This window comes from Rattus norvegicus, chromosome 1 (assembly GCF_021556685.1).
Source record: "Rattus norvegicus strain SHRSP/BbbUtx chromosome 1, alternate assembly SHRSP_T2T, whole genome shotgun sequence".
NCBI lineage: Eukaryota > Metazoa > Chordata > Mammalia > Rodentia > Muridae > Rattus > Rattus norvegicus.
In genome coordinates, this window is record NC_141534.1 from 125,246,328 (window position 1) to 125,258,955 (window position 12,628).

General features: G+C 38.5%; 1 long non-coding RNA gene across 1 annotated transcript in view; it reads right to left on the reverse strand.

Annotated features, from left to right (window-relative positions):
* Positions 1–2,869: 2,869 nt before the first annotated feature.
* LOC148007689 (uncharacterized) overlaps positions 2,870–12,628 on the reverse strand; it is a 41,531-nt gene continuing 31,772 nt past the window's right edge. The window contains exon 4 of the long non-coding RNA XR_015646691.1: positions 2,870–3,023. This is a non-coding gene — a long non-coding RNA (uncharacterized LOC148007689). The remainder of the gene's footprint in view (positions 3,024–12,628) is intronic.

A 12,628-nucleotide genomic window follows, 5' to 3' on the forward strand; every position in this document is an offset into this window, starting at 1 on the left:
TGATGAAGTTTGTTTCCCTCATGTTTTAAAAAATGTTGCTATGATACACTTTTTATTTAGTTTTTTTTGCTTATTTTTAAAACAGAGTATTAGAATTTGCTGGACTTGTGCCACACTTTTCAGACAAGACACGCTTTGAACTCTGAGATCGAGAGTTTCTGCTTCTTAAATACTAGAAGGAAAGTCATGTGCCAACATGGTTACCTAGGTTGTTCATGATGATGATGATGATGAAGAAGATGATGATGATGATGTCGATGATTGTGATGGTGGTGATGGTGGTGATGGTGATGATGATGATGATGCTTTCAATCTACATTTATTTTAGCCGCATGGATACCGGACATTGTGTATTAGATGATTAAGGAGTCATGTTCCAACATCAGGGTTCCCTGGAGCATCTTAAGATTACCATTTTCCCCTTTAGCTCTGAGGACTCGTTTCCCTGAATGATGTTGTCGAAGACTCTCTCCAGGTCTCTGGATACTGGTGAAATTGTAATAAATAAGAAAAATGCAATTGTGTGAGTGGCATTTTTTAAGGGAACAGAGAACATCAAGGCTAGATTGACACTTAGACCCTGGCAAAGTAGTAGGCCCACAGTGCCATGGAAGCTGCAGTTCTTCATAAAGCGACACCCGACAGTGGACTTTGGAGATAGCAGTGTTAGTGGGTCCACTAATACATCCCAACTCTGCAACTTATACAAGGGATTCTTAATCATTTTTTATGATGTTGAATACCTTGTTCTCTACAGTCCAAGAAATTTAGACATCCACACTGTGTCTCAAAAGTAGGCCTCCTTGTTCACCCTTGGGAAGTTCCCAGGTTTCCCGTTCACTTTAGTTTTATTCATTTATGTATATTTCTCTCTGACTCTCTCATTCTCTGCATCTCTGTCTCTCACTCAGCTTCTGTCTTTGTGTGTTCTTTTCTCTCTGCCTCTGTCTGTATCAGTCTCTCTCTCTCTCTCTCTCTCTCTCTCTCTCTCTCTCTCTCTCTCTCTCTCTCTCTCTCTGTGTGTGTGTGTGTGTGTGTGTGTTCGTGTGCCTGAACATAGTGTTGATGTATGTAGGTGCCAAAGACTGTGTATGACTTCAGATCAGCAGTTTCATGTAATTTTGACATTCCCGACATAAATGATTGGAAATCCTGCAGAGCCATCCTTGTTTTATAAGCAGAAACATCACTCAGGCTCTTCTATGAACATTCAAGCCTTGGTGATATAAATGCCTGCTGAATATGAGAATGAAAGTACGAACAAAATGTAGAATGGCTTCTGATTTTAAATGTACATACAAAATTATTTTCCAGTAAATGTAAATATGACTTAGCAACATCCTTTCTGCAAGTAAAAGACTACATAGGAAAAGGAAATGCATAAGGAATTAATAAATGTGTTAGCGCCTTATCATTCCTTCTAGGTCCCACCCAACTGTTACCTAGGTCCAGCCAGGTAGGCCTGGCTTGCTCTGAAAGGGAATGTTTAGCCTCTCTCTCTACCCCTTTTTATCTCTCTGACCCACTTCTTGCACTCCACTTCTACATCCCCCCTTTCTCTCTGTGTTCCCAAGTGCCCTCCTCCTCTCCTTTTTCTCCATCCTCTTCTCCGTCTCTACTCCCTTCCCATCTCCACTTCCCATTCCCCAATCTCAACTCTATTCTATACTAGACCAATTTTATGGCTGTTACCTTGGGGAAAGAGATGCCTCAGCATGGGGCTGCTGATGCAACCTATAACAATAAACTGTGTTCGGCAAAATATATCCTTGACTTTATAAAATACATCATTTGGCATTATAACTTGGATTTGCAAACTGGCAGATTCACATTTCCTGCCACTTCATGGACTTTCCAGCAATTGGCTCAATATTCCTCTCTACTCAAACATGGGCAAATTGGGAAGATGCCCTCCTGCCACTCAGGCATTGGTCAGGGTAAATGGCCACTGGTGTCTATTTAGCTCACACCCACAACCTCTAATATCCTTGCCAACAGAGGATGACTGGCCTTTCTAGCTGACTCCTCATCTTAGGTCCTTTACCACTGGGTGGGCTCTATTTCCCTCCTTGAGATGGTTTCTCTCTCACTGCTGGCATACTCACCTAGGCAAACCATTCTCCTTGGGCCCTGGCTCCACAGCTCAGCAGCTGGTCCCAGCTCAACCCCTAGGTTATCACCTGGTGTTCTGACAATCTAGTCTGGTTGCTCATTCCATTCTGAGTTATTAATTGATACTTGGAACTCTGGAATCTATAAGCTTAATAACTACTATTCTCACTCTAAGACAATGGCTACTTTGCTATTTCTAAGATCTGTACTGGGACACCTCCTGGCCTTAAAGGCTTCTAAATTTTTTCCAATGCCGTATAAATAGTAACTCTAAATGGCCACTTAACCACACATTGAAAAAAATCTTTGACATCTCTCAGCAGCAATCTGATAAATGGAAGATTTTTTCTGTTCAGGCCTTTGCCCACCTTTCCTTTCAACCAGTTTATTTCTTGATCCAACTAGCTTGCTTTCTGGTCCCTGAACCTTGGCCTCGCCAGATATTTTTTCACTGCTGCTGGCGGCTGTTTGGTCCAATGTGCAGTCTTAAATTTTTACCTCCCTGGAAACTTTTATTTCTGTTTCCTTTCCATTCGGATCTACCGTAGCTCTAAGCCAGCTGTGGTGTGAGAAGCAGCAGCAGAGCTACTCTATGAGCCTGCCTCAGGTGTGCCACACCACCATTTAGAGTGTGCTGCTCAGTCTGTGATGCTAGGACCTGCACAGTGGCAGAGGCTGCTTGCAGTGACAGGGGAAAATCTCCATAATGCCATGTCCACCAGACAAAACATGCCTATTTGTATCTTTTTATGTTTGCATCTGTTGATACATAGTCATGCTTCTATAGATAACTGTTGTTCGGTTCAAAGATATAACCAACACCGGTGGAGGTATACTTTCAGCACCATCTTGGATGAAGGCAGTCTCATGACTATCTGACATGTTTGTTATGGTCAGTCCTTACTTCACATCTGTCATTAGGAGAACAGCCTGAATGAAAGTCTCCAAAGACATTTAACAATTAAGACAAACTTTTTATATTGTTTCTATCCAGCTGTGGTAAATAATTTTAATACTAATTTAAAGATTTACAAGATTAAAAAATGATAGCTCCCATAAATATATGTTTAGCCTTGTTTTGCTGCTGTAATTCTGTCACTAAGCCATAAGCTCTGTACTTCTTGATATCAGCCAGAACAAATAATTAACAACAGATACATATCTAATTCAGATATACTTAACAGATCCTAGCTCTCAATCTTGTCAGAAATCTGCTAAATTTAACATTAAATATTTAAGTATATTGTGACAGACCGAGACCTCCAAATCATCACAGAGAACTTGCACAAGATCTCCAAGATGATACATCATAGTTACAAGTGACTCTACCTGGATTGTGGTACAGTGACCACTGAGAGAGATGGTTCATTTCCTTACCTGCTGCCAGTGCTCAGGCTAATCTGTAGACAGACAGAGGACACCCAGGGAATTAAATGTATCATAATGCCTAAGGCAAGGTTAGTCATTGCTCCCATATTCCTTCTCCACAGGGAGAGCCTCTCATCTTCTAGGCCTGATGAATCTTTGCATGAGTTGTGATGGAGACAACAGGACCTGGAGAAACTGTTTAGGTAATGGATTATAGACTAACTTCTGTCATTTTAACTAATATATTAGATCAAGATTATATTTTATTCTTCCCTGACTTCTGATTAGATTGAAGCTAAGCTAGTTGCAGATTGACAACTAGAAAACAGGCAACGGGCTGCTTATCACTAGATAATCCACTACTATATTAGCTCATTAGTCTATTCATTAAATAGTTAAGACTCTCTTATCTATGGTAAAAAAGACGACAGGCTTGCATTACTCATAGGCTTCATAATAAAGGACATACAAATTCAGATGTAACCTTTCACAGATGAAACTTTCTCCTATTTCCTTATCCAAATTAAGGTTTTAGTGACTAAATGTTTCATATTTCTTCACCATACTATATGATTGTTGTATTGAGACTTTAAGAGTTCAAAATTCCAATTCTTAACAATGGAGTTTTGTTAAATGAGCCTAACCCTAGAAAAATATTCCACTAGGTGACCCTACTTTTAGTATCACTAGTTCATATATTATGTTTCCTTTGATTGTCTTCTAAATATATATTAAAGTATACCTCAAGCTAATTTTAAAATATCCACTATCAAAGTTACAAATTTAAGTTTCCTAACTATAGCCTTGAAGTATTTCTCACAGTAAATCCATCTGATCAACTATCATGTTCACAAAGTCATCAAATTTTGATTATCTTTTAAATAGAAACTTAAAGTTTTTCATCATACTAAATTTATATCTATTCATTCTTCTGGATAGAAGTCCTTCTTATTCCTTCTGCTCCCCAAAAGACTTTTGTCTTCTCTAATCTCAGTTTAAACACTGTTCATGGTATTAACAAACTTCTCTTTTGTATATTTATAAGCTCCAGGAAACACACTCAGATCTACCTCTCATGGACTGAGCAGGCACCATCTGCCAATCAATAGCCAAGTTGCTACCTGTTACCTATTCCTCTCCTGTTCCCTGGATTTGAGTGTATCCTCATATCAACCACCAAGACCTAAGCGTTCCAAATGTACACTAAAAAAAGTTATTTTCCCCAAACTTACTTACTTAACTTTATTTTCTACCTCGTGTTTGTGTGTGTGTGTGTGTGTGTGTGTGTGTGTGTGTGTGTGTGTGTTTCCTATTTTTCATTTTCAATTCTAGGTATCTACTCAAACTCTACATCCAGGAAAGCTCTAGAAGAGCAACCCATGGAAGATCCAGCCTACTCTCCTATTCTCACAGACACAGGCACTCCTTTGAGTCTTCATCTTCTTACCTACAGATGTTCCCACAGACCCTGGACAGCAAGGAAACTTACAAATCTCCTAAGCCTTGACCAACATCCCTGTCTCCATTTTCTTAGCTTTCCCACATCACCCCAAAATTGGCAGGATCAAAAGAGCAAAGGATCACATTGACCCTATTGTAGATTCACCACCACCTCTTTCTAGTTTCTCCTATTTTTAATTAAACAAAAATGGAGATATGTCAGCACCTTAATTTTTTTTCTTTTAGGCTCCACCAAACAGTTATTAGCAACATCCAGGTAGGTCTGGCTTGCAATAAAAGGGACTTTTTAGCCTCATTTCTCTTTCTCTCCCTGCCACTTTTCTTTCTCTGAGCTCCTTCTACCTCTCTCCTTTCTCCACATGTTCCTGCCCCCTCTTCCCATTCTTTCCTTCTACTCCTTCTCAACACACACATTTCATGCCACCAACTAAACTCTATTCTGTACTAGACCTGTCCTACTCACTCTAATGGAGAGATGCCCTTGTTTGGCCCTGCTGAGGAAACTCTTCACATCAAACCCTACCATACTCCACCAAGTATATCCTTGACTTACTGAAACACATCAAACTGTGATTTATATTTGACAATCTGTACTGTCCATTATAAAAAATTATGGAAAAATTGTTCCAGGCTACATATGGAAATTCTTTGCTTCCTACCCCATGACAGAACGTTTAGAAGCTATCCCTGTGTGACTAAATTTGTTGTGATGTAAGAGTGATCAAATATGCATGGTAATTTATCAATTCATGCCATGCTGAGAGGAGGTGTTGACCACTCATAAACAGATTGTTCTACTGCAGATCACTTTCTCTGAAGATTCTGCCAAAGCTGGAGAAGTTTAAGTTTTCTTGAAAAGATCTGTCTGTCATCTACCATCTTGTATTTTTAAGATACCTCTCAAATCCTGATTCATAGAAGGAATAAGCCACTGAAACTACAATGCAGTAGGGTTGTATTTGTCAAAGTTGTCAGCGGATGCCTAGCAGAAAGTACGTAATCAGACAGAACTGATTTGTTATTTTTAAATACACTGTATCAATATCACTTTCTAGACATGGGGTTGTTGTGTAGAATAGATCGGCTCTTAACATAATCATTCCATCTTCATCTGTCCCTGAGCAGATCAAGGTTAAGGTTGTTATACCATGAATTAGTTTACCTTTCAGATTTTATACAATAATGACAAAAGTTAAGAATTATATAGGGTTAGATAACAAGAAAATGAATGTAAGATTTTTTTCAGCTATCAAGATAAGGTATCAAGGTGGAATTAGGATGCTGAAAACTCCTAACCTTTATTTTTAAATAAATTACATTTTTATTTTAAAAGTAATGAGTATTTGTGGATATTATATAAAAGTATCATTCTCTGAGCTTTGGGTTTTAGATTTATTGCTTGGGACAGAGAAAGTCAACCTGTTAGTGAAAAGGCCAATGCTTAAGATCCACAACTTTTGCTACCCACGAAACAGGTTCTCCTACCTAAATTAAGTTATTTATGATAATCCTGCTCAGTCATGATTGAAGCTTGTGTCTCAGGTGATTCTAGGTCTCATCAAGTTGAAAAGGGGAATAACCACCTTAATAGTTTCTAAGAATAAAATCCTGTATAAGATGTATGCAGTAATCTATACTATGTATTTTATGGATAGAAATTATGCCTTTGTGATTTCTGCAGTTGATTCCAATTAGAAAATTGACAGTATTATTTTTGCAACTTATAAAAATTTCTATGTACTGCTTACCATGTGTATATAATGAAGAGGACTTATAATAGACCAATTCAATGATTACTTAATATGGGGCAGTTAGAAGAATTGTAGCGGTATGGAATTCATCGATCTTAAAATTCACACAATGGATACAGGGTCCACTATCTGGGAATAAAACGTATTCTGTACCTATTGTTTTTGTTTCTCTTGGGAGAAGTCTAACAATGCTCAGTTTTTCCAAGTCCCCTCCTTTTCACAGCAGAGAATTCTAGTTTACATTTGATAATCATTTAACCCATGTCTTCTGAGCTTTTCATTATCTCTGAATATTGGAGTCCTGTCTTTTTCCTCCTCTCATTTTCATAATTTCTTCTTTTGACTATCCTTTCTTTATTTCAGAAACTTTGAGAAACAATCTCAATCTCTAGCCTAGGCTGGCCATAAAATTATAGTAATTAGTTTGTTTATATCCACTGAAGGATATGATTACATATGTGAGGGAATAAACCATGAAAGCTTTTCAAAAAATATTTTTTTGCATTCATAAATTACTTTTTTCTCCCTCCTTTTTATTGGATAGTTTATGTATCTAAATTTCTAATATTATTCACTTTCCTGCTTCCCTCCTCTCCCATCTCACTTCCCAATGCTTCTATGAGGATTCTCCTCCTCCCACAGACCCACTCCCACCTCAACACCCTGGCGTTCCCCTACACTAGGGAAAAGAGCCTTCCAAGGACCAAGGAATTCTCCTCCTGTTGGTGCCAGACAATTCCATCCTCTGCTACATAGGTGGCTGGAGCCATGTGTCCCCAAATGAGCAATCTTTGGTTGGTGGTTTAGTCTGAGGGAGCTCTGGGGTGTCTGGTTGGTTGATAATGTTGTTCTTCGTATGTGGTTGCAAATCCTATAATCTCCTTCAGTTCTATCTCTAACGCCTCAACTGGGGTCCTTCTGCTCAGTTGGATGGTTAGCTGCTTAATTTGTATTAGTAAGGCTCTGATAGAGCCTCTCAGAAAATTTTCATATTACACTCCTGTCCACAAGCACATCTTGGCAACAGCAATAGTGACTGGGTTTGGTGGCTGCATATGGAAGGGATCAACAGGTAGGGCAATCCCTGGATGGCCTTTCCTTCAGTCTCTGCTGCACTCATTGTCCCTATATTTCCTCCCATGAATATTGTGTTTCCCCTTCAAAGAATACTTTCTGATACTTTCACATTTTGTCTTCATCCTTCTTGAACTTCAAATGGTCTGTAAATTGTATCTTGGATATTCTGAGCTTTTGGGTTAATATCCACTTATCAGTTAGTGCATATCATGTCTGTTCTTTTGTGCTTAGGTTACCTCATTCCAGATAATATTTTCTAGTTCCATCCATATGCATATGAATTTCACGATGTTATTGTTTTTAATATCTGAGTAATTCTCCATTGTGCATATGTATCTCATTTTCTGTACTCATTTTTCTATTGAGAAATATCTGGGTTGTTTCCAGCTTCTAGCTATTATAAATAAGGCTGTTAAGAATATAGTACAGCATGTGTCTTTGTTATATGTTGCAACATCTTTTGGGTATATGCACAGGAGTGGCTTGATCCTCAATTTGAAATATGTCCCATTTTTGGAATAGTTGTCAAATTGATTTTCAAAGTGATTTTAGCAGCTTGCAGTCCCACCAGCAATGTAGTAGTATTTCTCTTCCTCCACACTCTCACCTGCACTTGTTAGCATCTGAGCTTTATATCTCAGCCATTCTGATTGGTATAAGGTGGAATCTCAGGGTCATATTGATTTGCATTTCCCTGATGACTAAGGATGTTGAACATTTCTCTAGGTGTGTCTGTGCCATTTCTGATTCCCTCATTGAATATACTTTGTTTCGCTCTGTATCCCATTTTTAAATAGGATTTTTTGGTTGTATTGAGTAAAACTTCTTGAGTAGTTTTATATTTTGGATATTAAACCTCTATTAGATGTAAGGTTGTTGAAGGTCTTTTCTCAATTTGTGGGTTGCCATTTTGTCCAATTGACAGTGGCCTTTGCCTGAGAGAAGCTTTTTAATTTTATGTGGTCCTATTTGTAAATTGTTGATCTTAGACATGGATCCATTGTTGTTCTATTGTTTTAAGTACCTTTTCTCTTTAAGAGAGAACAATCAAGGAACAATGTAAAGAAAGCAAAGTCAAACCTCAGCAATGTTTATAATTCAATACCTTATCAATTGTGATCCACTTACTATTTTCTGATATCTTTTAAGGCAATTGAGAACTTTTCTAGCTCTGCCCTCTGCAGCACATGTACAGTTTTTATTGTATCAAAGATAGCTATGCCTATTTCCTCGCCGTGGCTGTTGTTGATAGTTCTGGTTATCCTATTATTCTTGCAGCCCCCCCCAAATACTAGGGTTCCTTGCAGCAACTGAAATTTACATTCATTAGTAACCTCTTCATGCATGTCTTCAGGAAATCCATACCTACCCACCCCACCCCCACCCCCGTGAAAAGCCTCACTGGCTGTCCATGAAATCTTCCTTCCTTCATATCCTGTGTCTCTAAGGTGAATTTTGTCATTGTAAAGTTAGTAAGCAAAAGACTTATTACCTCGTCATTTTTGGAACACAGTTTCTGCCTGGCGACCCTAAGGAATGACTTCACAGAGATTTTACCTCTTTAATGCTGATCTCTTCTTTATCAAAGCTGATTGATTATTTGTGGCAAAATGACTGGTATTCATTTCCAATAGAGCAAGGTTTTCACATTAAGTGGCTTCAGTATTGATATTTTGAATTTCAAATTTCTCAGGTACCTTCAAGAAACAAATTTTAGCTCAGAGGAAAGGGAATTCTGGAAGATTAAGGCTAAAAGACTAAGTAAGAAATACGATGTGTTACTCTTTATCTCTGCCTTTATACTTAATGCACTAAAAAGAAATGAGAGATATAAATAGATATAGAGAGAGACATGGAGGGAAAGAAGAAAGAGAGTGAGACACAGAGGGAGAGACAGGGAGAAAGATGTAAGACAAGGTAATCCTGAAGAATCAGTAGATTCTGAAGATGTTTGCCATTAGAGTAATAAGATAAGCTGGAAACGTATTACTAAAAAGTCACCCCAAAATATGCTCTGGGTATTGAAACTCCAGGTTACCACTTTTCTCTTCTAGGTTTCCAGATGCCGCTCTGATATAAAGTAGAAAACTACTCTGAGGAAGCAAGTCTGATTAATACAGATTGTGACAATCCACAGAGGTAATCAAGAGCTAGAGGGTCCAAATATAAAATACAGAGGTCAATGAAATTTATTGTTTCAAAGCTGCTGATGAGGATGCACTGAGAAAGTATTTTGATAACAATAGAAACAGCAACAATATTATTGTTTAAGAAATATGGAATTAAAATAATGCCGAAAAACAAATTCAATAGCAGGAAGTATTTTTGCTTGATTGCTAGAACGTGAACAGCGTACAAGTGATTGAGTCAGGGCCATGACTGAGCAATATTCCTCTGGATTTAAGGAGGTTTATGTTCATGATATCTAGTACCTAAAATGGCCAAAATAAATTCAGTAGAAAGAAAGGAGAGATTGAAAGGAGTAAGATAGCCACAGAGGATTGAGATGAAAAGAGCAATGTGCAGGTTAGAAGTAAGTAAACAGCTGCTTTGATAGAGGCCTTTCCCAGTGGAGAAAGCAATGGGAGAATGCTACAGAGATGCTACACAGAGCAGTTTAAGTCAGATTCTAATGTTATTTATGTTATGCCAAAAACATGCTTGGTGCTTCAAAGGGATGGGTGGCTGCTTGGAAATAAATATTTCACTTCCAGTGAGCAGCACTCTGTCAGGAGTATGAACGATATTCTGTCTGGAGCCTGTACTATTATGCAATGAGGGACAAGTTGATGATCTTAGAGGATAAGATCAATATTCCAATTAAGTCACATGATGCCAGTGTTGGACCTTTTTTGCTTGGCTTGTGTGCAATAGGCCTAATCAATCTTAACAATGTGAGTCTCATTTGCATTGTAGTGAGTGGTGAGATTTCTTTACCAACTGAAAACACACGAGTAGATGATCTCTATCCCTCCAGCACTACTGACAAACTGAAGAGAACATAGAATAAAGGAGAAATTTTAGAGTCCTGATTGCAGAACCGTTTTTATAACCACATATATTGTTGGTAGCTTGTTAATCAAAAACTCATCAGGTTTCAAAAAATATCTTGAAATTTCCACCAAAGTTCTCATCAGTTACACAATTCATACAGACACACTTGTAAATTCTTAGGGATATCCTACTGGACAGAGGCTGGTGGTAAAATGCCTCCCACTAGCCTGGCCTTAAAGTCACAGATTATCAAATGTAGCTGATTTCCTTTCAGTAGGTCATCTTCGATTTCTTTCTTGGCCAACCAATAAATCTTTCTTTTGGAGAATTTGCAATCAGCAAATTTCAAAACAAAGTACAGAAAATCTTTAATGTAATACAACAGAAATTGAATACCACTAACACTCAGGATCAAGGTTTCAAAATTTTGGTTTAAGCCCATATATTTTGTAAGTATATATGCGTTGAAAAAGAAACATTAGGAACAGGATCGTGTTTATCCTAGAAAAGACTTATCATACCAGCTACTGAGAAGAGATGAGGAGGAGGAGGGAAAAAAAGGGGACAGGAACAGTTGTGGGAGGAGACCAGGATGATATTCAGAGTGTCAGGGAATTGAACAGATGTGTAGAGAAATGGAGGATGAGGAATTGTGGGTAGCCACCACAAAGTCCCTGATACCAAAAAAAAGAGCTTACCAGGACCCAAAGAGATGAGATTAGCTGAACTGTCCAACAAAGGAGGGAGAAACTCTAGAGAGCTTATCCAGAGGTTAGGCAAGGCTCCAAGTTGGGGAACAGGATCATCTACTCATCTCAAAATTTTAACCCAGAATTGATCATGTCTAAATAAACTAGAAGGACAAAATGTGGAGCAGAGCTTGAAGGAAAGGCCATCCAGAGACTGTCCCACCTTGGGATCCATCACATATACAGACACCAAACCCAGACACCATTGCTGATGCCAAGAAGTGCTTGTTGACAGGAGCCTGATAGAGAAGTCTCCTGAGAGACTTTGTCAGAGACTAACAAATACAGATACAGATGCTTGCAGTGCACCTTTGGACTGAGAAATGGAACTCCAATGGAGGAGTTATGGAAATGAATGAAGGAGGTCAAGATTTGGAACCCCCTAGCAAGAACAGCAATCTCAACCTACCAGACACACCAGAGCTCCCAGGGACTAGACCACCAAGCAAAGAGTACACATGGAGGGATCCATGGCTCCAGCTGCATATGGAAGGAGAGACCCTTAGTCCTGTGAAGACTAGACACCACAGTCTAGGAGAATACCAGGGCAGTGAAGTGGATGTCCGTGGGTTGGTGGGGGAGCACCCTCATAGAAGCTGGGGTGGGGGAATGGGGTAAAGTTTTGTAGACGGGAAACTGGAAAATGAGAAAACATTTGAAATCCAAATAATTAAAATATCCAATAAAAATGAATAAGTAAAAAACAAGAAATTTAGACAGGAAAAGTTCAACATCAACAAAGGAAATAAATAGACCCTTTTTTGTGCTGGGATATACATTGAAGACCTCGATAATATTAACCCTATGAGGAGCAATTAAAGAGTTGTTTCTTTAAGGAGAAAAAGTTTTTTCCTCCATGCAAAACAAAAGAAAATTTGAGAGGAATGGGCTGTCTTCATGTTGACTTCTCATCACTTTCTGCATTCAGTAGGAAAGATGACAACTGTCTTCCTTTCAGAAAGACCCTCACCACAGTTATGCAGAGCTAATTCATGAGCCCTAATGAAATCTAGCATGTGTCCTGGAACAATCTAAAAATGTTAACGGTTATCACTAAAGGAGTTAGATTCAATTACTTGCCAGAAATACTGCCGCATCCTTGCTGGCTGTTGCCAT